The sequence below is a fragment of the Eubalaena glacialis genome, chromosome 5 (assembly GCF_028564815.1).
Source record: "Eubalaena glacialis isolate mEubGla1 chromosome 5, mEubGla1.1.hap2.+ XY, whole genome shotgun sequence".
Classification (NCBI taxonomy): Eukaryota; Metazoa; Chordata; class Mammalia; order Artiodactyla; family Balaenidae; genus Eubalaena; species Eubalaena glacialis.
Genome location: NC_083720.1, coordinates 142,083,524 through 142,109,188, shown reverse-complemented (window position 1 = coordinate 142,109,188; position 25,665 = coordinate 142,083,524). Strand labels below are relative to the sequence as shown.

Below are 25,665 nucleotides of genomic sequence, written 5' to 3'. Positions count from 1 at the left end.
TCAATTGATGTCTTCTTGCAGTTAAAATTGGCAGCATTTTTGGTCTTTATTAGTGGTAGGTAAAACAATTTTGCATCTTGCAATTGAAAACATTTTAGATTAAATAATATGTGGATGATATCTTTACAAAATTAATTAAGTTTATGGATATTCTTGGAAACTTCATTTAACAAAACTGGGCATGAAGCCATCTTAAAGAGACAGACTATTTTAAAGAATACCTCATGAAGAAAAGAAATAACACTAGGAAATGAAACCAATTTTAAAAAATAGGAGAGTAATAGCAATGAAAAAAATTACTATCTAAACTAAAAATGTCACTAGACTCATAGAAAGATAAACATAGAAAATATGCCAAGGCACATTTTTCACAGAACTAGAAAAAAAAATTTCACAATTTGTATGGAAACACAAAAGACCCCGAATAGCCAAAGCAATCTTGAGAAAAAAAAAAATGGAGCTGGAGGAATCAGGCTCCTGGACTTCAGACTATACTACAGAGCCACAGTAATCAAGACAGTATGGTACTGGCAAAAAAAAACAGAAATATAAATCAATGGAACAGGATAGAAAGCCCAGAGATAAACCCAAGCACACATGGTCGCCTTATCTTTCATAAAGGAGGGAAGAATATACAGTGGAGAAAAGACAGCCTCTTCAATAAGTGGTGCTGGGAAAACTGGACAGCTACATGTAAAAGAATGAAATTAGAACACTTCCTAACACCATACACAAAAATAAACTCAAAATGGATTAAAGACCTAAATGTAAGGCCAGACACCATAAAACTCTTAGAGGAAAACATAGGCAGAACACTGTATGACATAAATCACAGCAAGATCCTTTTTGACCCACCTCCTAGAGAAATGGAAATAAAAACAAAAATAAACAAATGGGACCTAATGAAACTTAAAAGCTTTTGCACAGCAAAGGAAACCATAAACAAGACAAAAAGACAATCCTCAGAATGCGACAAAATATTTGCAAATGAAGCAACTGACAAAGGATTAATCTCCAAAATATACAAGCACCTCATGCAGCTCAATATCAAAAAGCAAACAACCCAATCCAAAAATGGTCAGAAGACCTAAGTAGACATTTCTCCAAAGAAGATACACGGATTGCCAACAAACACATGAAAGGACGCTCAACATCACTAATCATTAGAGAAATGCAAATCAAAATTACAATGAGGTATCACCTCACATGGGTCAGAATGGCCATCATCAAAAAGTCTACAAACAATAAATGCTGGAGAGGGTGTAGAGAAAAGGGAACCCTCTTGCACTGTTGGTGGGAATGTAAATTGATACAGCCACTATGGAGAACAGTATGGAGGTTCCTTAAAAAACTAAAAAATAGAACTACCATACAACCCAGCAACCCCACTACTGGACATATACCCTAAGAAAACCATAATTCATAAAGAGTCATGCACCAAAATGTTCATTGCAGCTCTATTTACAATAGCCAGGACATGGAAGTAACCTAAGTGTCCATCGACAGATGAATGGATAAAGAAGATGTGGCACATATATACAATGGAATATTACTCAGCCATAAAAAGAAACGAAATTGAGTTATTTGTAGTGAGGTGGATGGACCTAGAGACTGTCATACAGAGTGAAGTAAGTCAGAAAGATAAAAACAAACACCGTGTGCTAACATGTATGTACGGAATCTAAAAAAAATGGTTCTGAAGAACCTCGGGGCAGGACATGAATAAAGACGCAGACCTAGAGAATGGACTTAAGGACACGGTGGGGAGAAGAGTAAGCTGGGACGAAGTGAGAGAGTGATATGGACATATATACACTGCCAAATGTAAAATAGATAGCTAGTGGGAAGCAGCTGCATAGCACAGGGAGATCACCTTGGTGCTTTGTGACCACCTAGAGGGGTGGGATAGGGAGGGTGGGAGGCAGATGCAAGAGGGAGAGGATATGGGAATATATGAATATGTATAGCTGATTCACTTTGTTATACAGCAGGAACTAACACACTGTTGTAAAGCAATTATACTCCAATAAAGATGTTAAAAAAAAAAAAAAGGAAAATACACCAAGGCAGCTTATATTAAAACTCTACCACATAAAGCAAAGTCCACAGTCTGTGTTGAGAAAGGTAAATTTCCCCAAGCAAATCAGCATAAGAAGGGTGTAGCAGATAGCTGCCTACTGAGCTATCATTTTAAGAACATTTTCCTTTTCCTAAAATATTTTCTTATTATTAGTCTCACTTCCTGGAATTATTTTAGCAGGCCTTATTTCCCTGTGAAAATGGAGATGTTATCTGAGATCAGAGAAAGGTAAAACAGTATTGTATAGTACACCCTAACTATTAGCTTTGACTCAATAACTATTGTTGAACATCTATTGTAAGCTAAGCACTGTGTTAATCCCAGAGAGGCAAAGTTAAAAAAGATACAGTCCCTGCTTTCAAGGAGTTCCACATGAACTATTTTATCAACATTATTAAGTTCTCTATCAGAAAAAAGGACCTGTTTGTGAAGGACTCAGAATTAAATACACTTGTGGGGAGCCTGGGAAAGAATGATAAAATAGAGAGAGACAGATAGAAAGAGAAATGGATGTCACAGTCTTTTATGATCTAATCTCAACCGCAACATCCAGGACCAGCTTCGTGGGTTTACAGGACAATTTAATTCCTCATTTCACTGTGTTCTTTCATTCAGAACTATTTGTAACTCTCTGTTTTTATTTTGTAATTATTTCATTAGTGTTAGACTCCCCCTCTAAGCTACATACCAATAAAACACAAGTTGGTTTTCACATGCAATATCAGGTATATAGAAGCAGGTCAGTAAATATATGTTGAATGAACAAATTAAAATATTCTGATAGCCTCTGTGTGTGTGTGTGTGTGTGTGTGTGTGTGAGAGAGAGAGAGAGAGAGAGAAAGAGAGAGAAATGGAGGGAAGGAAGGAGGGAAGGAAGGAAGGGGAAAAAAAGGGGAAAGAAGGAAGGGGAAAAAAAGGGGAAAGAAAAGAAATAAAGAACTTTGTATGTAATTACAAAAATAAGAACAGGAATGGACACAAGACTATGCCTGAATAAATAGTTTTAGGATTCCTCATTCTTTAACTTCCATCTACTAAGTCTAAATTTCCAAAAGAGATGGCAAAGGATTATGCTATTATTAAATCCTTTGACATAGTTGTTACTAGGAAATGACTTGCATGCTTTTAAGGTAAAGAAGTAGAAAGCTTTAATTCAAAACATCAAGAATCATTCATTCATATTATTAAATAGCAAGTTCACATTTGGTGAGAAGTTACAAATCATATAGAATCATTTAATATTCTCTTCGTCGTAGAGGCACTCATTGTTTGGCTTTTGTTCCACAATATTTTGTTTCCATGTGGACTGATACTTCCTCATTTATGTTCCCATGAATTATGTCAGTGTAAGATGAAGCAGTGTACTTAGCTTCTTCTGGATGTACCGTTTAGCAAAAGAGTAAATAATATGCAATTGATTTCCTTATTGGAAGTACTTCAACCTATTTCCTTGCTTTTTCTCCACCTAGTCTTCTCTCTGCAACACAGTCATACTAAAAGCCATTTGTCATATACTGCAAAGAGTACTAGGTTTATAGTCAAAAGACATCAGTTCAAGTTCCACCTTTTCTACTTAATAGGTCATTGAACTTATGGAAGCCAGGGAGCTATTCTGAACCTCAATTTTTCTGTCTGTAAAAGAGGAATAATAAATCTGGCCACACAGGGTTATTATGAGTGTAAACAGCTTAAACTATGTGGAAGCAGTTAGTAAAGTGCAGAGTGTTTCTAAATATAAGATGTTATTATGTCTGAGTAGAACAATGATGTGTACATTAACTAAAGAAAGAATAAAATGAGCATGAGTGATCATGAAGGCATAATTAATCATTGTCATCAATCTTCAGATTTTTGTGGGAAATTATTTAAAGGACCCTAAGGCAGACAAGCAAAACATAAACTACAGAATCATGATTTTTAGTCCACTCACTGTTACTTTAATTTGAAAATCTGCTAATGAGAACAACAGTAACTCTCCTCCTAGTGGTGCTTCCTAGAGAAAAAATAACACAAATACCTGATACAGAAGAACATTCAAATAATACACTGTACAAATTTCTAAAAGTCTGGTATGTCAATTACATTGTCTCATAGGAATCATGTTTGGTTTCAGGCTAGCTTTAAATAGACTCTATATGTTAATATATAACTAGGAAATACACTAAGAACAGCCTTGAAATGTCATTCTGCTTAGTTTTTTGCTAAGGACATTGTCCAAGTTTTTGCTACTTGGAGACCTTCAGCATTTTGAACCCCTACAGAGCTTTAAGCTTTCCTGAGTCTCAGCCTTTGAGTCTCCTGAACCTAGAGGCAAATTTAGGGGCAGGGAGAGTGAGCTTGATAAGGGGCTCTCCTGGCAGGCACTCACATCAAGGATATGGGAAAGGAGTTGATGGCCATCTCTTATAGCTCCCACAGCAGTGTCTGAAGAGGGCTCCTTTCAAGTGTTAATAAACACTAAAGTTTGGTTCAAAGCTCCAGGCAAAAATGACAAATCTGGCAGAGGACGTTTCCCATGGATACTGTCTTAAATAAACTAAGCTAAAATTCTCAATAAAATTCGGTAAGTGCCATGTAATAACTACCACATTGGAAGTACAGAGTATAACACTGTGGTCAAGAGCACTGTCCCTGGAGGAGTTCCTCTTCTGAGGTGGCAGGGTGAGAAGTTCCATGGACCCACTCCCTAGCAAAATAAGCAACACTGCAAAAACTAACTAAATAAGTAAGTAAATAAATATAAACCATTTAAAGTCTCTGGAAATTTCCTAAGGGCATACTGAAAATGAAGTAACACTTAATCAAGAAAATCTACTAAAACTCAATAAAAACAACAGGAGTCTATAGTGTCTCAGCCTCATCCTGCTCCTTCCCCTTCCACCTCACTTTCTGCCTTACTCAGCTTGATGGAGGCTCCACTCCAAGTAGATCTGGCCAAGAAGACAGGGCTTCCTCTCCCTTAAGAGTTTCCAATTAAGGGTTATCTCACCTGGAGGCTGCTAGGATTTTTCATACCATCCAAATGAAATTTGAAAAGGCTAAATTCCTGGTGAGTGTGACCAAGAGTTTGTGGGCTCCCTTTCTTCACCCAGCTCTGACCCATAGGATGCAGTCTCAGCCCCAGGTGTGGCAGACCTAGAATACTGGGGCCTTGATGGCCATCACTCCAGCTTACTCCAAGGGCAGGGGTTCCATGCCAACTGAGGTAAATGGAGAAGACCAGAGGCTGCCACCCAACTCAGTACCCAGAGTTGTAGCACAAAGACTTTGTCCAAGGGAGAGGCAGTCCACAAGAAAAGAGAGCCCTTAAACATTCTCCAGTTATTTGAAACAGAGCATGGGGAAGTTCAAGTCTATGGCTCCTCTTAATTAAAAGCAACAAGCTAAATCATAAGCCAGATAGCTCACCAGAGAAAACCAGAAAAAGAGATAGCTAAGAATATCCTTCCTGAGGTCAGAATAAATTTTAAAGATTAACCCCAAAAATGACCCCTACCAAAATTTATTTTCTTCAAACTACTGAGCAAACCCAGGGAATTTTTGGAAACAGTAAAACAATCAACCAGTAATTAGTGGAGCTTATGGCTTAATGACCGTAATGAATATGACACACATGAATATGGACACAAACATCCTCAACAAAATGCTAGAAAACTGAATCTGGCAATATAAAAAAAGGACTATACACCATAAACAAGTAAAGTTTATCCCAGGAATACGAGGTTGGCTCAACTTATGAAAATCAATCTCATATACCATATTAATAAACAAAGGAATAACCCCACATGATCATCTCAACAGATGTAGGAAAAGCAGTTAATAAAATCTAACACCCCTTCATGATAAAAAAAAACAGTCAACAGTCTTGTGATAGAAGGGAAGGAATTTTCTAAACTTGATAAAGAGCATCTGTAAACCCACAGCTAACATCATATTAATGGTGAAATACTGAAAAACCCTCTAAACCCCTAAGGTCAGTAACAAGACAAAGACGTCAGTTCTCGCTATTTCTGTTCAACATTGTGCTGGAGGTTCTAGCCAGCCCAGTTAGGCAAGAAAATTAAGTAAAAGGAATGAGATTAGAAAGAAAGAAGTAAAACTATCTCTATTTACAGATGACATGGTCTTGCATTTAAAAAACCCTAAAGAGTACACACACACATGATTAGAGTTAATAAATGAGTTCAACTACTTTGCAGCATACAAGATCAATTTACAAAATCAATTGTATTTTTGCACACTAGCAATGAAAATTCCAAAAAAGAAATTAATAAATGCATTTTCATTTAAATATATCAAAGGGAATAAAATAATTAAAAATAAACTTAACAGAACAACTTCAATATTTGTACACTGAATGCTACAAAACATTGTTGAAAGAAATTAAAAAGTCCTAAATATATGGAGAGATAGCCTATGGTCATGGATTGGAAGACTCAGTATTGTAAAAATGGCAATATTCTCCAAACAGAACTACAGATTCAATGAAACCTCTATCAAAATTCTAGCTGACTTTTTTTTTTTGCCATAGATGACCAGCAGATCCTAAACTTCACATGGAACTGCAAGAAATTCAGAATAGGCAGAAAAAAAACAAAAAGAAAAAGAAACAACAAACCCACAAAATCTTGAAAAAGAACAGTAGGAAGACTCACACTTCTCAGTTTCAAAACTTACCTAAAAGCTACGGTAATCATACTGGTTCAAGAATAGACATTTAGATCAGTAGAATAGAATTGAGAGTACAAAATTAACCCATGTATCTATGGTTAATTGATTTTCAACGTGTGTCAAGATCATTCAATGGGGGAAAGAATAGTCTTTTCAACCAGATGCCCACATGCAAAAGAATGAATCTAGACCCTTACCTCAAATCATGTACAAAAATTAATTCAAAATGTATCCTAGACTTAAATGTACAAGCTAAGACTATAAAACTCTTAGAATAAAACATTAGATGTTAATCTTTGTGACTTTATTTTGCAAATGGATTCTTAGATATAACACTCAAAGTACAAACAACCAAAAAAAAAAAAATAGATGAATTAGATTTCATTAACATTAAAAATGTCTATGTCTCAAAGGACAGAATCCAAAAAAAAAAAGAAAAGACAACCCACAGCATGGGATAAAATATTTGCAGATCATGTGTCTGATGAGGGACTTGTATTTAGTACATATAAAAATAAAGTTATAATAACGACTCAATGTGAAAAAAATAAACCAATTAAAAATGGGCAAAGGATCTGGACAGTTTTTAATAGAAGGTATATAAATGGTCAATAAGCATATGAAAAGATTCTCAATACCATTTGCCGTCATGGAAATGCAAATCAAAATCACAATGAGCTACCACTTTACACTCACTAGGATGGCTATAAATCAAAAATACAGATAATAACAAGTGTTGGCACAGTTGTGGAGAAATTGGAACTTTTGTATGTTTCTGGTGGGAATGTGAAATAGTGCAACTGCTTTGGAAAACAGTCTGGCAGTTTCTCAAATGGTTAAACACAAACTTACTGTGCCACTCAGAAATTCTACTCTAGGTATGTTCCCAGGAGAAATGAAAATGCATGTCCACACAAAAACCTGCACACAAATGTTCATAGCAGCTTTATTGATAATAGCAAAAAATAGAAACAACTCAAATGTATATCAACTGATGATTGGAAGAAGAGTGGTATACCTATAAAATGGAATATTATTTGTCAATAAAATGAAATGAAGCACTGATAACATGGTACATTGATGAACCTTGAAAATATGCTAATTAAAAGAAGCTAGTCACAATAGGTCACATATTATATGACTCCATTTATATGAAATGTCAGGGATAGGCAAGTGTATAGGGACAGAAAGTAGATTAGTGGCTGTCTAAGGCTGGGAGAGATTAGGGGCTTGAGAAATGATGGCTAATGGGAACTGGATTTCTGTAGGGGGTAATAATGTTCTAAAACTGATTACAATGATAATAGCACATGGCTGTGAATTTACTAAAGCCACTGAATTGTACACTTTGAATGGGTGAATTATATGGTATGTGAATTATATCTCAATGAAGGTATTAAAAAAAAAAATGAGTCTGGAACGAGATTATATTTCAATCTCCAGGTCTCCTATCTGTGAATTTAGGCCAAGTATTTAAACTCTTTATGATTCTGTTTCTTCATCTTTAAAATGGAGATAACAACATTATCTATGTCATAGAGCTGCTATGAAAATTAAAGGAACTAATACATGCAAAGAAGGAAGGACTTATAATAGAGCCTGGCACATAGGAAGTGCTGTATGTAGGTGTTAGTTCTTATTATGCACAGAGTGTTAGAGGAGAGCATAAAAGAAGCATCTATCGCATGTGTAGGGCAGTGGGAAAGGCTTAAAGGGTGACAAATTAGTTTTGAAACATAGGCAGGGATTATCAAGGCATAGATAAAAGGGAAGGAATATCCAACAACGTAAAGAGTATACACAAAAGTTGGCAGACATCAAGAATTTAAAGTATCCTATAAGTAAACTGGAGTATCACCTGAAGCAAATGAAATTGAAATGCAGCCTGTGTTTTAGGTATTCTTTTTAAAGAGCTCCTTCAGAGACAATTTAATTAGAAATTTTCTGTGAGAATAAGGTTAGCATTACATAATTTAGATAACATGCATCAAGTTAAAAACACCATCGTTGAGACCCTGATCTAGACTGAAGATTAGGTAAAATGGTTCTCATTTTTATTACTGAAACAGTATAATCTGTACACATAGTTCTGTATGGTATACATATTTTGTTGTCTGTTCTGCCACTGGTACCCATCTTATGTGAGACAAAAGGGGAAAGTGTGATTTTTATAAACAGACACTTGAGGAAGACTAGCCTATGCAAACAATGTAATTCATAGCAACACTGGCTTATATGTTCACTTCAGTGCTGAGTGAATAAAATCATCATGAGAACTGATGCATGACAATGGCTTGACAATTTCTTATTCTTTCTCATCACACCAATTCTTAAGATGATAGCTGTCATGCAGACATGTGAATATCGCTATTGGGCTGAGCTAACCGTGCATGACCCAACTTTTTTTCCTTTTGGAAGATGAAACCTGAATTCTTAGACTAAACAGTGAATAAATGTTTCAGAGATGTGTTATATAATTTACTTCTGAAAAATAGAGTCACTGCTTGTCTCTAGACGTTTAGAAAGATATTGACTTAGTCATTTGCAAATTCAAAGATGTAGAAACAGTAGGTCTATGTTGACTTCCATAACCTCTGCAATATTCTAGCCAATATCGTATAGCACTGCATTGGAAAGAAATCCAAATGTTAAGGTGACCTTGAAGTTTTAAGTTACTTTTTGCTAATGCAGTAGTTTTGGCATAGTTAACAAAACCAGTTCTATATATAATTCCTCAGAAATAAATATAAGTATAAATATGAAAACTAGAGAAATGCTTCTGATACAGATTTTACTTTTTAGAGTTACAAAGGAATATATTAATGAATTAAGAGCCATTAAATCTTACAGATAATGTTACCAGCCACCATTTAGGGCACACTTATTCTTGGTGTTTTAATCTTCATGGTGCCCTCAAGATTATTATTTGTGTTTTGTTGATATGGCTGAGACTTAGAGCTAGTTAAATAACTTCAAGTTACATTTGTGGCAAAAATAAGCATTGAATCCTTGTTTGTCTGGCTCCCCACAAGCCATGATGGTGACAAGAACAGGACTAAATTCCTGTTGCCAACAACTAGAAAATTGAGCAAAGTATGGAAAAAAACTTTCAGACATTGGTCAATATGTAAATAAGGACTTTGATTCCTATTCCTAAAGGTTGGAAACAACGAAATGATTCCAAAAATTACCCCAGATCTTTGGCTGATGGCAATTTCCAGATTGGAGGCCCAGGCATATAGATCCAAAACAGATTGTCAGCTTTACTGAGTTGAGAGATTAGAGATCAAAGTTTGTGAAAGCTGAGGAGGTTGGTATTTGGAGGGACATGTTTGAAAAGAGAGAGCTATCTGAGGAGAATACTTGCAGAAAGGGGGTCAAAATGACATAGGGGTCATTTAGAGTCTTGGCTGAGTAATAGGTCATACATACATCCAGAGAAACTGTACAGTGCTGGGGAAAGAATGACAAAAAGCATATCAATTCCCTTTTTTTTTTTTTACAAACTAAAGATATAAACCTTTATTTCACAACTTTGTCATAATTTACTTTCTAATGAGACATGTACTGGGGACATAGGTTTAAAATAACAGAGACTTTTGAGAAAGGTTTCATTTTGGGAGAATCTTATTGTACCAAGACTTTAAAAGGATATATGAAAAGCATGTATTTACCTTTGAATTATGTAGTAATTAATGTTTAGGTGAGCAAACATATAAAGTAGCATACTCTCACACATCTTGCTATATCAGTGTTTCATATGTTGCCTTGACCTCTTAAAAGGTTCGGCTTTTCATTAGGAAGATGCATATTCATTTGCCACTTCTAAACTCCAGTAGCATGTTGATTTTGTTGCTGTTTACAGCTGACATAAATTAGCATTGGGTAAACAGATGCAAAAAAAAAAAGTCACAGGAAGTTGTCCTTGCTTACATCTTTAGAAATCATCCCAATCAGGAGGGAAAACCAATGTTTTGAATTAAAATGTAACAATTAGATTTCGTTTTACAAAGGAAATAAATTTTGAGAAAACCTTGTATGCTTTCTCAGTCCCTCTCAAAGAGCTAAGGAGTCAGACGGCAGCCTTACCAGTGAGGAAACCAGGCCTCAAGTGGCATTTGGAGTCTTTCAAAGGCACAGTAACAAGTTTGACCAATAGGGGATCATTCATCAAGTCACTCTCCATTGAGTTAAATGGGACTCTAGTGTGGTCTGAAATGAGAAAAGATACCTCCAAAAAGCACCCAACGTGGGAATAGCTTACTCATCTGTCAGCTTCTAGAACACAAACAGCTATTAAAAGTCAGCTCCCTCTGGAGAGGTAAGAAGCAGTCAAGGAGAGAACCACCATACTGATGGAGGCCCCAGAAATGGAAAAGTTGGTCAAGGAAAGGAAGGCAAATGCATACTCTTTAAGAATACACCCCTTGGGTTTTTTAATGATCAGTCGAAATACAAAGAGGTTTGGATTTTAAGGTGTCTTTTCACAGCATCTCCACGTAAACTGTGTATTAATTATTTTAACCTGGAAACCAAAAGGCCATAATGCTGAAAAGTGGATTTGTGATTCTTGCATGTTTTAAAACTTTGAGCAAAGAATTTCAGGTTCTCTACGTGATGGAAGTTAGCATGAGGAAATGAACTTTACCTTTTTTAGGGGTTTTTTTGGTAGGTTTGAAGGTGGGTTTTTTTGTTTTTTTTTTTTTCCTTTTCTCCTTTTTATTTCCAACCATTGCTAGTGGCATGAAATGGGAAAATGAAATGTTTGGACTAATTTTTTTTCCCATTGATTCTTATGTAGAATAATGTACTCTGCAGTTCAATTAAAAATAACAAGCTGCTGTGTTGCTCTGAGCCAAATGTAATCTCCAAGACCATGGTCAATAAAACACTCAAGAAAATGAAGTATTGAGGCTGAATGGTCTGAAGTCTACTGGGGAATAAAGAAGCAACTGATTAGCATTTGAAAGCAAGGTCTTTTAATTTTTTTAAACTCAAGGAGAATAAAAAAGTGATCACTCATCAAGAACAAAGAGTTTGAAAAATATCTCACCTTTTTTTTATGAATCCTTTCAAAATTTTAAGAATGACCTTTGGTCGTCAGCCCCAAGAACTAAGATGCTTTTCTATACACGTAATGTTACATTTGGGAAACTCCTAGAGTACCTGCTGAGGAATGTAAGGATAAATGGACCAATGCTCAATGTTTTTTCACTCTAAGTGACGTTTGCTCCATCCAATAAAGGATGTCATGAGAGTAAGTGTTACGGCTGGTTTTATGCTAAACATTCCAATCTATTATGCAATAAAATATAGTGATGGGAAAAAGTTTCATACATCTTTACGTTTTTCAGTAAATTATGGGAACCTCCCTCTAATTCCTTAATATGTGTCCCCACAATTAATTCAGTGCTGTAGTCCATATCTAAAATCCTGATAAGAGCTAGCATAGAAGTTATTTTTAAATGCCTTTTATTAATTTGAATAACTTCTAGTAATCTTCTTTTATACACTTACTAATTTTTGAAACACAGAATATGGTCTTTTCAGCTTTAAGCTCAGACTTCTCTACATTCTGTAAATCCCCACAGATTTGTTTCTTGCTTTTAAATATCAGCACCTTTCTGCTTTCTACGCTTCTGTTTCTGCCCTCTATGCAGGAGATCTTTTAAGTTTCCCACTGTGCTTCGTAATAAAATCAAAAGAAAAAAGGATATCCTTCAGAAAGCATTCAGCTCACTAGAAATAGAAAACCTGTCACCTTATTCTTAAAACCTCAGATCAGGCAGGTCAGTGGCAGAAATAGTGAGTGCAGTTTTGACAAAGGGTATGGAGTGGGGTTAGCAAAATTATTATGTACCTTGTTATCTCCAGATGTGTTTTTAGGGAAAAGACTATCTTCGTTCAGAAAACGGGCTTGGTACTGTTGGGAGGAAAACTTTTCCTCTGCCCTCTTAGGTTCATATGTTTAGGGGCCTGCGAATTAACTGGCAACACCTGTGAATTAACTGACAACACCTGCAAATTAACTGACAACAGGAGGGAAGTCAAGGTTTATTTACACGTGCACATGGAAGTCACTTAGTAATTTAGTCATGAGTAACTTGCTGAATATCCAGAGGTGAAAGTTTATATACCAGCTTAACAAGAGGGTGGGTGGGTGGAGTTCAGGGCTTCAGAGGGAAAGTAGGAAGGGTCTGTTGTTGTTGGATTTTTTTGTGTGATTTTTTTGTTCCCACCTAATGGGAACAAGTAGACTGTCTCCTTCCAGGACTTTGCAGGAAACTCCCTCCCTGGGAATAGGTTTAATGGCAGCTGCATCTTCAGGAGGCTCTGCTTTATTCAGATAAGGGAAGTTCAGATAAGATTTTGTGTTTTCACTTTAACATAATCTTTATGCCAAAACTGTAATCCCATCAATATGCTGACTGAAGTTGAAGTGTGACTTGGAAGAAGAAGAAAGTATAAACAGCTCTACTTTAGAATAGAAAAGGAGATATAGAGTGGACAAAGAGACAGAAAGAGATTGATTTTGATACTACCGTGTGTTAAAAGACTGTAGCCCAAGTTCTTTCTCTTTTATATACCATGTGGTTTCTGAACCTCCTACCCAACCCCAAACACACATACATACCCAAATGCTGATAAAGGCAGTCTAAATTAACTTCTAAGAATACAGGCTTTATCTTATCAAATTATAGTTTTCTCCGGATATATGCCCAGGAGTGGGATTGCTGGGTCATATGGTAGTTCTATTTTTAGTTTTTTAAGGAACCTCCATACTGTTCTCCATAGTGGCTGTATCAATTTACATTCCCACCAACAGTGCAAGAGGGTTCCCTTTTCTCCACACCCTCTCCAGCATTTATTGTTTGTAGACTTTTTGATGATGGCCTTTCTGGCCAGAGTGAAGTGGTACCTCATTGTAGTATTGATTTTCATTTCTCTAATAATTAGCAATGTTGAACACCCCCGAAGTTCATTGCAGCACTATTCACAATAGCCAAGACGTGGAGGCAACCTAGATGTCCATGGACAGATGAATGGATAAAGAAGATGTGGTATATATATACAATGGAATATCACTCAGCCAATAAAAAGAATGAAATAATGCCATTTGCATCAGCATTGATGGACCGAGAAATTATCATACCAAGTGAAGTAAGCTAGACAGAGGAAGACAAATATATGATATAACTTATATGTGGAACCTTTAAAAAAAAAAAAAGTACAAATGAGCTTATTTACAAAACAGAAAGAGATGCACAGACATAGAAAACAAACTTATGGCTACTAAAGGGGAAAGCGGGGGAGGGATAAATTAGGAGTTTGGAATTAACATATACACACTACTATATATAAAATAGGTAACCAACAAGTACCTACTGTGTAGCACAGGGAACTAACTATACTCAATATCTTGTAATAACCTATAATGGAAAAGAATCTAAAAAAGAATCACTTTTTTATATATATAACTGAATCACTTTGCTGTACACCTGAAACTAACACAACATTGTAAATCAACTATACTTCAATAATAAAAAAGAAAAAGAATACAGACTTTAGCATCAAACACTGGATTCAAATTTCAATCTTTCTTACTAGTTTATAAGCTCAGTTATGTATTCTATCCCCAAATCTCAGGTCTCTCATTTGTGACACAATGAGGACATTTGTGAAACAGTAGCAATACCAGAGTATTCCAAGAATTAAATGAGGTGATTAATGTAAAGTGATAAGGATGACGACAGGCAAAATGTAAGTAGTAGTAGTTGATGTTGCTATTTTTTATTTGCTTCCTCCCTTAGCCTGAAACCATGCTTTGGATGAAAAACATTCTTTGACCCTGAATCCTCTTTATTCTACTAATTCTTTCTAATGCAAATGTCTCAGACTTCAGTTCTATATTCACTTCATCATTTATTTTTATCCTCACACCACTAGCTTCTATTGGTTTCTATTTTGACTTCTCCAAAGAAACTGCTTTCCAAAAGGTCTTCATGATCTCCTACCTGACAAATGGAATGGATGTTTCCAGGCCTTATCTCTCTGGACCTCTCACCTGAATTGAAATCTACCAGCAGCTTGTTCCTTCTTGAAACTGTCCTTTCTTGCATCCTCCAACCATGTCTTCCCCTCATTTTCTTCTGACCTCTATTCTTTCTGCCTCCTTCATTGGAGTCTCTTTTTCCAGAATTTCATCCCTAACTCTTTCTATACTTTACCTCTGAGTGATTTCATTTACTTTCTTGAAAATTATAAACAAATTTTTATTTCCAACCCTGACCTCTCCCTCATGCTTCAGACTCATTTATTCAACAAGTGTTGAAACAAGTGTTACATAGTTGATGACAAAAACTTAGAAAACATGGAAAATGAAAATTAACAAAATCATCCATATTTCTCCATCAAAAACTTACTAATATTTTAGTGTCTGTCACTTACTAGCTAAAAAAAACCTAGTTACTTTATCCATAAAAACAAAGTTAGTTATGATTCTAAACTCATAGGCTAGCTAGGCATAAATATACAAAAAGCATCTGAAAGTGCCCACCACACAGTAAGTCCTATATGGATGTTTGCTGCTATTATTATTACTTTTTTTTCAAATTTAAAAGTGCACACTCCTATGGACTGAACATTTGTGTCCCACCAAAATTTATATGTTAAAGCCTAATTTCCTATGCAATGGTATTTGGAGGTGGAGCCTTGGAGTTACAGTAAGTAGGTAATGAGAGTAGAGCCCTAATGAATCAGATTAGTGCCCTTACAATATACACTAATATGTATAAAATGGATAACTAAGGAGAACCTGCTGTATAAAAAAATAAATAAAATAAAATAAAATAAACAAGAAGAGACATGAGAAAGATGATCTCTTTGCTCACTGCCATGTGAGACAAAGGAAGCAAGCTCTCATCAGACACTGGATCTGTCAGCACATTGATCTTGGACTTCCTAGCCTTCATAACTGTGAGAAATAAATGTTTATTGTTTAAGCCACCCAGTCTATGGTAACTTGTTATAGCAGCCTGAATTGACTAAGGCACCCATACTCATAAATAGTTTTGTATATTTTCTTCCCATTCAGCAAAATACATATGAATATTTTTTTAATTTATTTTTACAGTAGGTCCTTGTTGGTTATCTGTTTTTAAATATAGCAGTGTGTACATGTCAATCCCAAACTCCCAATCTATCCCTCCCCCACCATCCTTCCCCCCTGGTAACCATAAATTCATTCTCTAATTCTGTGCATCTGTTTCTGTTTTGTAAATAAGTTCATTTGTATCAGTTTTTTTTACATTCCACATGTAAGTGATATCATATGATATTTGTCCCTCTCTGTCTGACTTACTTCACATAGTAAGATAAAATATATAAAATACATGTGAATATTTTTAATGTAAATAAATATTTTAATGTAAATAAATATCCTTTGTTATACAGCAGATGTGATCAATAGTTTTTTTCAGCTGCTTAATGAATTATGTTTACAGTTGCCTCAAACTTCCATTAATTTTTTCAGGGTTGTATATAATTCCCAGAATGCCAACTGAAACTCAACATTTCCATGTCTCATTTCCTGAAATAATGTTGGAATGCAAATGAAAGTAATGTTTTTACAGTGATGTTTTTAATCTCTCTATAAGACAAACAAAAACAAACCAATCCCAAACTTTAAAATGTTCCTCTTAGTTTGTTAAAAAACCCTCCTGTGGCCCAATTCTGAGCAGATAACTATTTAACAGGGCATTAAGACACTGAAGTTGACAGCTGAATGTGCTGTGTAATAGTCTATCATAGAGATTTTTTAGAAAGCAATCCCTAGTTGTCGGGCATTTAGTTTGTTTTCAAGTTCTCACTAGAGAATTTGCAATGAACATTCTTTTAGATACATACCTGTGCTCATTTATGATTACCTCCTTAGTTGTAAAATTACCAAAAGACATAACACAAAAATTTGAAAGTGTTTCCTTTCCTACTGTGAATGTGTTTGCTTAAAAGGTTGTCCCATATTTAACTCACATAAGTGGTATATAAGAAAGTCTGCTTCCTCATATGTTTGCTGATAAACATTAACATTCTTTTTCATCCTTGCCAATCCAATGAGCTATAAATAACTCATCTTTTTAAAATTTGTATTTCCCAAAGGTATATTCAGAGAACAAAAATAAATCACTCTTAATGTTTGGTATTGAACTTTGTCCTTTTAAAATTTAAGCATTAAAGATTATGATTTTAATGATTGTTATTTCTTCTGATAAATATTATTTCTCTTTTAACTGATTATGTGAGCCACAAATGTGCAGGAAAAAAAGAAAGTACACATTTTCCTTCTATTAAATTTGAATGTGTATTAATTTTGTATTCTGTATGGTAGGTTTTTTCAAAATATTGTCTTTGATTCTGTATTGAATATTCACCCTGAGGACTTTGGTCTATTGATTGAAAGTTTTAATCCCTCTAATAGAATTATGATGCATACGCCAAATAGAAAGAACATTCAGGGAGAATCTCAGAAGTCCATACTCTTTTCAAGACTGAGGCCTCCACGGAGGGTTTCCAGAAGTATGGCATAGCATTCCATCACTTCTCACTAAGTACTGATAACCCCACATCTATATATCAGTGAATCCCATCAGTTCTACCTTCAAAAGATACCCAGAATCCAATTACTTCTCATCAAATCCATTTTACTTCCTAGCTCACTGGTTTATTGCAAAGGATTCCTAATTGCTCTCCTAGCTTCTGTCCTTGCCCCTCTAGTCTGTTGTCAATAGCAACTATCAACCGTCTCGAAAACTGTTAAAACATAGCAGATCACAACCCCCTCTGCTCAGAGCCCATCAGGCTGCCCATCTCAGTTGAAGTAAGAGCTGAAGTCATCACAGGGGCTTAAAGGTACTGTTTAAGCTCCACCAGACACGCACCCGTTACCTCTCAGACATTTCCTATCTGACCCTAGCTCCCACAGTTCCCGCCACACTAGCTTCCCTCTGTCTCTCAACCATGTCAGCGAGATTCCTGCCTGACACATCTGCACTTACTCTCTCTTCAGTCTGAAGTGTTCTTTGTACAGAGGCTCTTCCTAACTGAAGGTACAACCCTTTCTCATATGCTCTTTGTTCTGATTATTTGTTTAATTTCCCCCCCACAATTCTTATCATCATGTGACATAACATATATATTACTTATTTTGTTTCTTGTCCATCACTCCCATTAGGACGTAGGTCTAGCGGGATGGAGATGTTTGTTTATTGTTTGCTTTGTTCACTATTGTATTCATAGCATGTGCCTGGCATTAACACTTGAATGACTGAATAAATATCTGAATTTCTGCTATTTTCCTGTAAAATATTATTTTGGATGGATATACCACTAGCTCTAAACATCCCAAGTTTAATTTTAAATGGCTTTTCATTGAATTCTGATATTTAATTAGCTTCAATTTACATTTATTAAATGTTTTTATATGCTGACATAGACTGTCATATCATAAAGCTCTGCTGACATTTATTAACATTACTGTTCTTGACAACATTTTTACAGGAAAATGACTGTATCAACCAGAGAGTTTGTAAACATTATCATCATTTTGAAGTCAAATTTTACCAAGTTCTTCAGTTAAATATTGTATAGACTTCTGACATTTGGTAGAGCTAGTCACTCCTCGCAGCTGTAATATGCTGTAGCTCAAAACATATTCATGATAGTTTTCCTTGACATAACTGCGTTTACAAAGTACTCTGCACTGGTAAACTTTTGACAATATTTATGGAATAGAATTGACTCTTGCATGTGGCTGTGCCCTTGTAAGATTCACTTGGGTGTTAAATTTACCAAAATAATGAAGACTTGGACCAAACACACAGAAAATATTATCCAGCACTCATATTCAGAAAGCAAACCAAAAGCCTAGTAGTTCTAAGTTTGTATGCGGTAACCCTGTGGTCTATAAGAATCTTAGCCTCCTAAAAATGTATTTTCAAATGCATGCTAGGGGAAACCAATAAATGAGAACTAATGTACTTAGGATTGCTGTGACTTCCTGTTGTCCTTGATGACCTTGTACTCCCAGTTACAGCATCTTATTCAGATTCTCACAAAAACAAAATGAACATCTCTTTCTTGTTTTGCCACCCTCCATTAAGTCACTAAAATGTAGCCATTTCATGATCATAAAGGAATGTCCAAAAGCGAACATTCTATTGTGAAAATGAACTTTCTCGCATACTAATAGCTTTAACTTTGTGTTCAATTTAAAGTATTTTTTTCACTTAAATAATTGCTTACAAAATAGGAATCAGAAATAATATGTAAGATATGGCTTTAGGAAGTTAGAATGACTAAATATTTTTGTTTACTTCTATCATTTATAATTTGAATCTTATTGTCTGATAAAAATATTTAAGCAAAGATTTTAAAAGGTATGTTTAGTGCAACGTTTTCTAAACCTTTGTTGCTCCATAAAATTCTTCTGAAGGAGCCCTTTTAAAAATGTTTTCATTGCATATCCCTGGGACGAGCTTTTCTTCTCTCCATGCAACTCAGATATTTTCGCTTTTATAACACCTAGATTGTTTATTCCTCCCCTGATGTCCCTCATTTTTGTTTTCCTGTCCTGGTGTTTTGATATCTTTTTAATAACAAACTCCATACCTTTTGCCTTTTTAAACTTATAGTAGTTTCTAATATTCGTATATGGTCTATAAAAATAGCGAGGCTTTTCCAAGGAGAATGATAGTCATTAATTCTGCATATCTCGCAGTGGAATGTGTCATCCCCAAGCAAAATATAAGCTCACACTGTGCATGAAGACAGTTCTTGTTTGCTTCAGCCAGGAGCATAGTTTATGGGGGAAAAATTTTTAAACAGGTCACTAAGGAATATTCTCATTCTCGTTAATGTCTTTGAGCCGCATATGTGAGTAGAATCGTAAGGAATTTCCAGTGACTCATTCCTAGTTTTGGCCATCCTTGCATTCTGTGAAGTCGTGCATATTGAAACCTCTAAACAGCCCTTAGTAAAGCCTTGACAGTAGAGCTTGTCGCTTGCACCTATCAAAAATGTCAGATGCTTTTTCCAAACTCTATCACTAGCAAACAATATTGAATACTTATTAAATATGGGAATTAGCTACAAAATCTGCAAGTTGCAGTGTTGTAAATCAACTAAGCAATTAGCGTGAGATTTTTTAAGTGACTGAATACAAATTCAGAATTATGAAGTTATTATCTAATAACCCAACAAGTGATGTGAATAAATCCTTACTAATATGAAAATTATCATCCACTGAAACACTTTTCTATAAGCAGGTCTATGGCTCCTCATGCTAATGCACTTAGATTGATAAACTACAGGCATTCTGTGAAAGCTTCATTTATTCCAGTTGCTGAGGATTGTGTTTAGAGAATCTGTCATCCAAATGATCAGCAAATAGAAGTCTGCAATTTGTTTTCATTTAATAGGCAGACAGGTTTTCACCAGTTTAGATTCAGTCCTGTTAGTACTCTTTGAAACTAATTGCTGGGAAATGAATTTTAAAGGCAGGATTTTATAATTTCTCTTTTTCTTCTTTCTGTCCCTATAACAGAAGACAGAAAGCCACCTGTACGCACTTTTAAAATATATGTTAAATAGGCACAGGCCGTAATCTCCTGTCATCTGTATGGTTGCAAAGGACCCTTAGTCCTCACTGCCACAATCCATTCTACACTCTTCTCTCAAAATTACTTTCTTTTTTTTTTTTTTTTAAAGCTAATTTATTTATTTATTTATGGCTGTGTTGGGTCTTCGTTTCTGTGCGAGGGCTTTCTCTAGTTGCGGCAAGTGGGGGCCACTCTTCCTCACGGTGCGCGGGCCTCTCACTATCGCGGCCTCTCTTGTTGCGGAGCACAGGCTCCAGACGCGCAGGCTCAGCAATTGTGGCTCACGGGCCTAGCCGCTCCGCGGCATGTGGGATCTTCCCAGACCAGGGCTCGAACCCGTGTCCCCTGCATTGGCAGGCAGATTCTCAACCACTGCACCACCAGGGAAGCCCTCAAAATTACTTTCTGATTATGCCATTTCCCTTCCACAAAGCTCCAGTTCCCTGCCAAATAAAAGACAGTAACCTTATATGGTTTCAACACCCTCCATTATCTACTCCCACTTAACATACTTTTCTTTATTTTTGTTTATATTGCAATATAACACCCATATAGAAAAAAGTTTAAACCATTAACTGATTAATAGCAAAGTAATATCCAAGTAACCACTGCCCAGAACAAAAACACCAGAATATCGTCCTTACCGCAAGAGCTGTCTTTCCTTGTGTATCTTTCTGATCATACCCTCTCCAGCATCCCAGGGCCAACCACCAGGAGCTGATTACTTCCTTGATTTTCTTTATAGTGTCTCCACTATGTACCCTTAAATACATAGTTATTTTACCTGTTTTTGAATGTTACAAAAATGGAAACAAACTGTTTTCTTGGAGTATTGCTTTTTTCACTCAACATGATTCTTGTAAACATTCATTTGTGTTACTGTGTATCGCTCTGCTTTCTTCAATTTTAAGCTGTTTAGTATTACATTACATCAATATACCACAATATATTTACTTTTCCATGTTGACAGACATTTGGATTTTTAGATTATTTCCAGATTTGGACTATTACAGACAATGCTGCTATAAACGTTCCTGGGCCTATATTTTGGTGCCCAAGATTCTCTAATGTTCATACCCAAGGAGTGAAATTGCTAGGACATAGCTATCCATATCTTCATACTAGATAAATGTGTATGTAAATCTCAAAACCAGGCAAAATTAACTGCATATAACGATTTTCAATCTCTACTAGATATGTAAAATGTTTTGCAAAGTGGTTGTACAAATTTAAACATCCAGCAAAAGTCATGATAGCTCCTATTTCCTCATATCCTTAACAGTATTTGTATTATCATACTACATTTCTTTCTGCTTCTCATCTCTTACCCCTTCTTTTTGGATTTTCTATTTGTTTATTCCTTCGTACCCTGGATATTAGTTCTGACCTATAACAGGTCACTAATTCTCTCTTCATCTGTTTCTAATCTGCTGATAAACTTTGTCAGATAGTTATTAACTTTGGTCATTGTCTTTTCTAATTCTTACATTTCTGTTTAGTTCTTTTCAAATTCTACAATGATACTTCCTTTAGTTTCCAATTTTCTGCCAAAAAAGTTTTCCCCTTTTTCCTTAAAAATAATAAACATAATTTTTATAATATGCATCTGAAAATTTTAGTAACTGAGTTCTTGAAACATCTGTTTCTGTTACATATTATTTCTGCTGGTTCTATATATGAAATATAACTTCCTGCTACATGATATCTTTGACTTTTGCTGTGGACATTGTATTCAACCAGTCGTTTGAAGGGATAACGTAAGACCTAAAATGAAAATACTTACTTCCTAGAGGATTGTGGGTTTTTTATTTTTCCTTCCTGTCAGGAATCTGGAGTCTATCAGTCTCACACCACCTTAAACTTCATTAAAATATGAAACAAATTATAGCATCTTAGATTTTAATCCATACATTGAAAATTTTGAGGTCCAAAAAGATAATATTGAAGTAAGTTGAGTTATGACGATGCCTTCCTCTCTGTAACTTATTGTGTGACTTTGAGTTGAAACTTTTGTTTCTAGTTTTTCTTATCTGTTAAAATAGTACATGGCTTGTAACCCCCAAAATGGTGATTTTCCTTTTTTTACAGTTTCCTTTCTATTTCTCTTATATTCTGTTTGTACCAGTTATGCTGCAGGTTGTTTGAGTTTTGCTTTATGTTTTTTGAGTACATAGATTTTCCAATACCTGGTTATGATTATTTTGAAAGTGGTGTCCATGACTTTTTAGCATATCTCTCACTATATTGAGTGTAGTAATTGGATGCAGTAACTGCTTAATGCATGTTAAATGGATAAGTCAGTGAATGAATAAATTTTGGAAATAGGTGCATTGATAAAAGTGATTAAACCAAGCTCAGTATTGCCGTAGAGAAGGAACAAGTATCTTTTCTATTATAGGTCCCAGAGCTTCAGTCTAATTTCTGTTGCTATGTTTACCTGTCCAGTATATTGGCTGACTGTCCTCATAAAACACAAGTGGTCTGAGGTAGGATTTATGCATAGTGATCCAAATGTGTAATAGAGCTTAAAAACATTGATCTAGAAGAGAAGTGATAAGATGTAATGAAAGTTTATTTAGGATGTACAATTTAAAAAGCATGTTCATCAATAATTCATCAACAACCTTTAGTATAACCATTTTTATTCTGTAACTTTAAGCATTTGTAGCTGATGTTGCTAGAAGCAGATTTTGACAACAAACTTCTGAAAGGGATCCATTTGCCTAGGGATTTACTTATAAAGTTGGAATTAAAAAGTCATTTCTAGGGGGAAATTCAGCATATTAAACAAATATACCATAATCTAACATATTAAACAATTGTTCTAAAGATAATCAAATCAAATCTGATAAAATGAAAAAGAATCACTATTTCATATGAAAGCATACATTTGGATATTATTTTTACCACCTGGAGCAGTTAGCTCTGCATTATAATTAATTAGTCTTCTTAATTTTTTAAGTGTCACCTTAAAGAGTGGTTTTCCATATCCTGGTGATTAAGTTGCTTCTGTACCTAAGAGATTTGTTAGATTTTAAAGACCATGGATAAATAAAGAATACATATGGTGCAAAATTATTGGTAGAGGAACCAGTCAAATAATAAGATTTTTCATGAAGCATCTTTCCATTGGTTTGTCAGTGGATAGATGTTCAAAATATAGAAATGAATGAAATGTGTGTAAGGAAATAATTACATGCTCTCTTTTGCCAGCATGTACAACATAATATAAACAATCAATGCCCAATTAATTCTAGAATTTCCTGATCTTATTTACATGCTCTCTGAATATGATCTTTATTTTGGAATTTCTTTAACCCGTTCTGAATCTAATAACTTCATTAGAGTATTTGTGCAATGCATAGTCATTAGCTAGGTCTGTATTTTGTCCAAACAACCAAATGGACAGAAGCAAATTTTGCCATATTAGTGGGAAGTTTGTATTTGGGATCAAGAAGATGTTCTGTATTTTATACATTGTATTAACAGATTTGTTGAATTTTTACTTTTCACTCATTTGATATCATTTAGATTAAAGTCAGAATTGTTAGAAATTTTCATTCATTCTCAAAACCTCTCATCTATTGAAATATCAATCTGTCATTCATTAGCATCAAATACTGCTAAAACAGGGGGAAAAAATCAGGAGCTTAACAACAAGAAATTGAAATTTTAAATTTTTCTTATATTCTAGGACCCTAGAGAGTCAGTCAGTCTTCTATAGCATTTCAAGTTCCAAGGACATAGACTTCTTCTGTCTTATTTTTCTATTATGTGTGATCTAAGATAGTTACCAGAGCTTCCAGCCAATACGTGTTCATAAGTAGAAAGGACAGAAGAACAGTTGCACAAAGCACCCTGCCTACATCACATTTGTCAGAGTTGGTCACATGGTCTCATCTTGCCTAAAGGGATACTGTGGATTGTCTTTATTCTCAGTAGTGCTAAAATGAAAATAGATACATATAATTAATGACAAAGAGGAGAACACTACTGGAGAACAAACAGCAGTCACATCCTTCATCTAACTATTTATTTACTGATTTATTTTACTCTAAGAATAAGATATAAATGGTTAAACAAGACCAATTTAAAAAAAAAAATAGTACCAGTAGTTTAGAAAACTAAGATTTTTTAAAAATTACAAATAACACAATATCAACATAGTTATGGATGAGCATCATGATCTCCTGGGTATCCGAAGTGAAATGGGATAGCTAAATAATTATTTACATTTTCATTATTTTAAAAAAGGCATTACTGAAGCAAAATGAAGCTCTCTTGGCTCTGAACAATTTAAAAATTTATCGCATGGTAATTTTTATGGGAAAACTGAATGTTATGGTGGACAATATTCCTATAATAGATGCAGTGATTTTATAAGGTGCTTACTTAGTGTCTTTGAGTAAGAGCCAAAAGCAAAGTATTATTGTACCACTCAATGAAGGCTATTTTGTGAGTCCCTAAGGAAAAATGATCCAAGGATAAAATCCTTGGGTATTCTGGCTTAGATCCAGGATAGATTTTAACCTGCCCACAGGGCTGGGTGGATATACACACTATGGATGGTTATCTGTAAATATTACTGTTGTTGAAAGATTCCTGAACAAGTTTAGGAAACTAAGAAATAGATTATCTAATTTTCTGTAGTCTGCCAGCATGTGTCAAACCAATTTACCGCTCTTAACACCAGGTGTTCTAAAAAGTGAAAGGGGGCTATTTGTTAACTGTAAAGGGCAACAATGCAAAAAGATGAAAGAGGTGGAAATTGAAACCAATTTGCTGAATTTACTAAATTACACAAATTACCCAAAAAGTAAGTGAATTTCTCATAACAGTAGTAAAGAAATTACTTTTGCAATGAAATATGTATTTATATCCAAGTTTCAAAATTACTTAGCAAATAACTCCCAGTAAATGTGATGTTATAAATTTTAGCTAAATTATATGTTCTTAGAATTTTTTGATCTTTTCAAAAAATTCTATGTAGATTATATCTATTAAAATATTATTTTACATATTTTGACATAAATAAACAATAACTGCCTGAGGAGAGAAACAAATTCATGGTCTCCTAAATATGATTTTATTATTGATGAATCTTAGGTTGGTCCTGAGATGGCAAGAAACATGAATTCATGGTTCCTGAAGTTTTATAATCACTTTCATATAATTTTTGATATGGTAATAATTAAATGAGAGCTGACAAGAAACTGGGTGATTAAACATTGTTTGATAAAGTGATGCATTAATAACACA

General features: G+C 34.8%; 1 protein-coding gene across 2 annotated transcripts in view; it reads left to right on the top strand.

Moving 5' to 3' along the window:
* Window positions 1–25,665, top strand: part of GRID2 (glutamate ionotropic receptor delta type subunit 2) — a 1,388,009-nt gene that overhangs the window by 1,045,337 nt on the left and 317,007 nt on the right. The window lies entirely within an intron of this gene.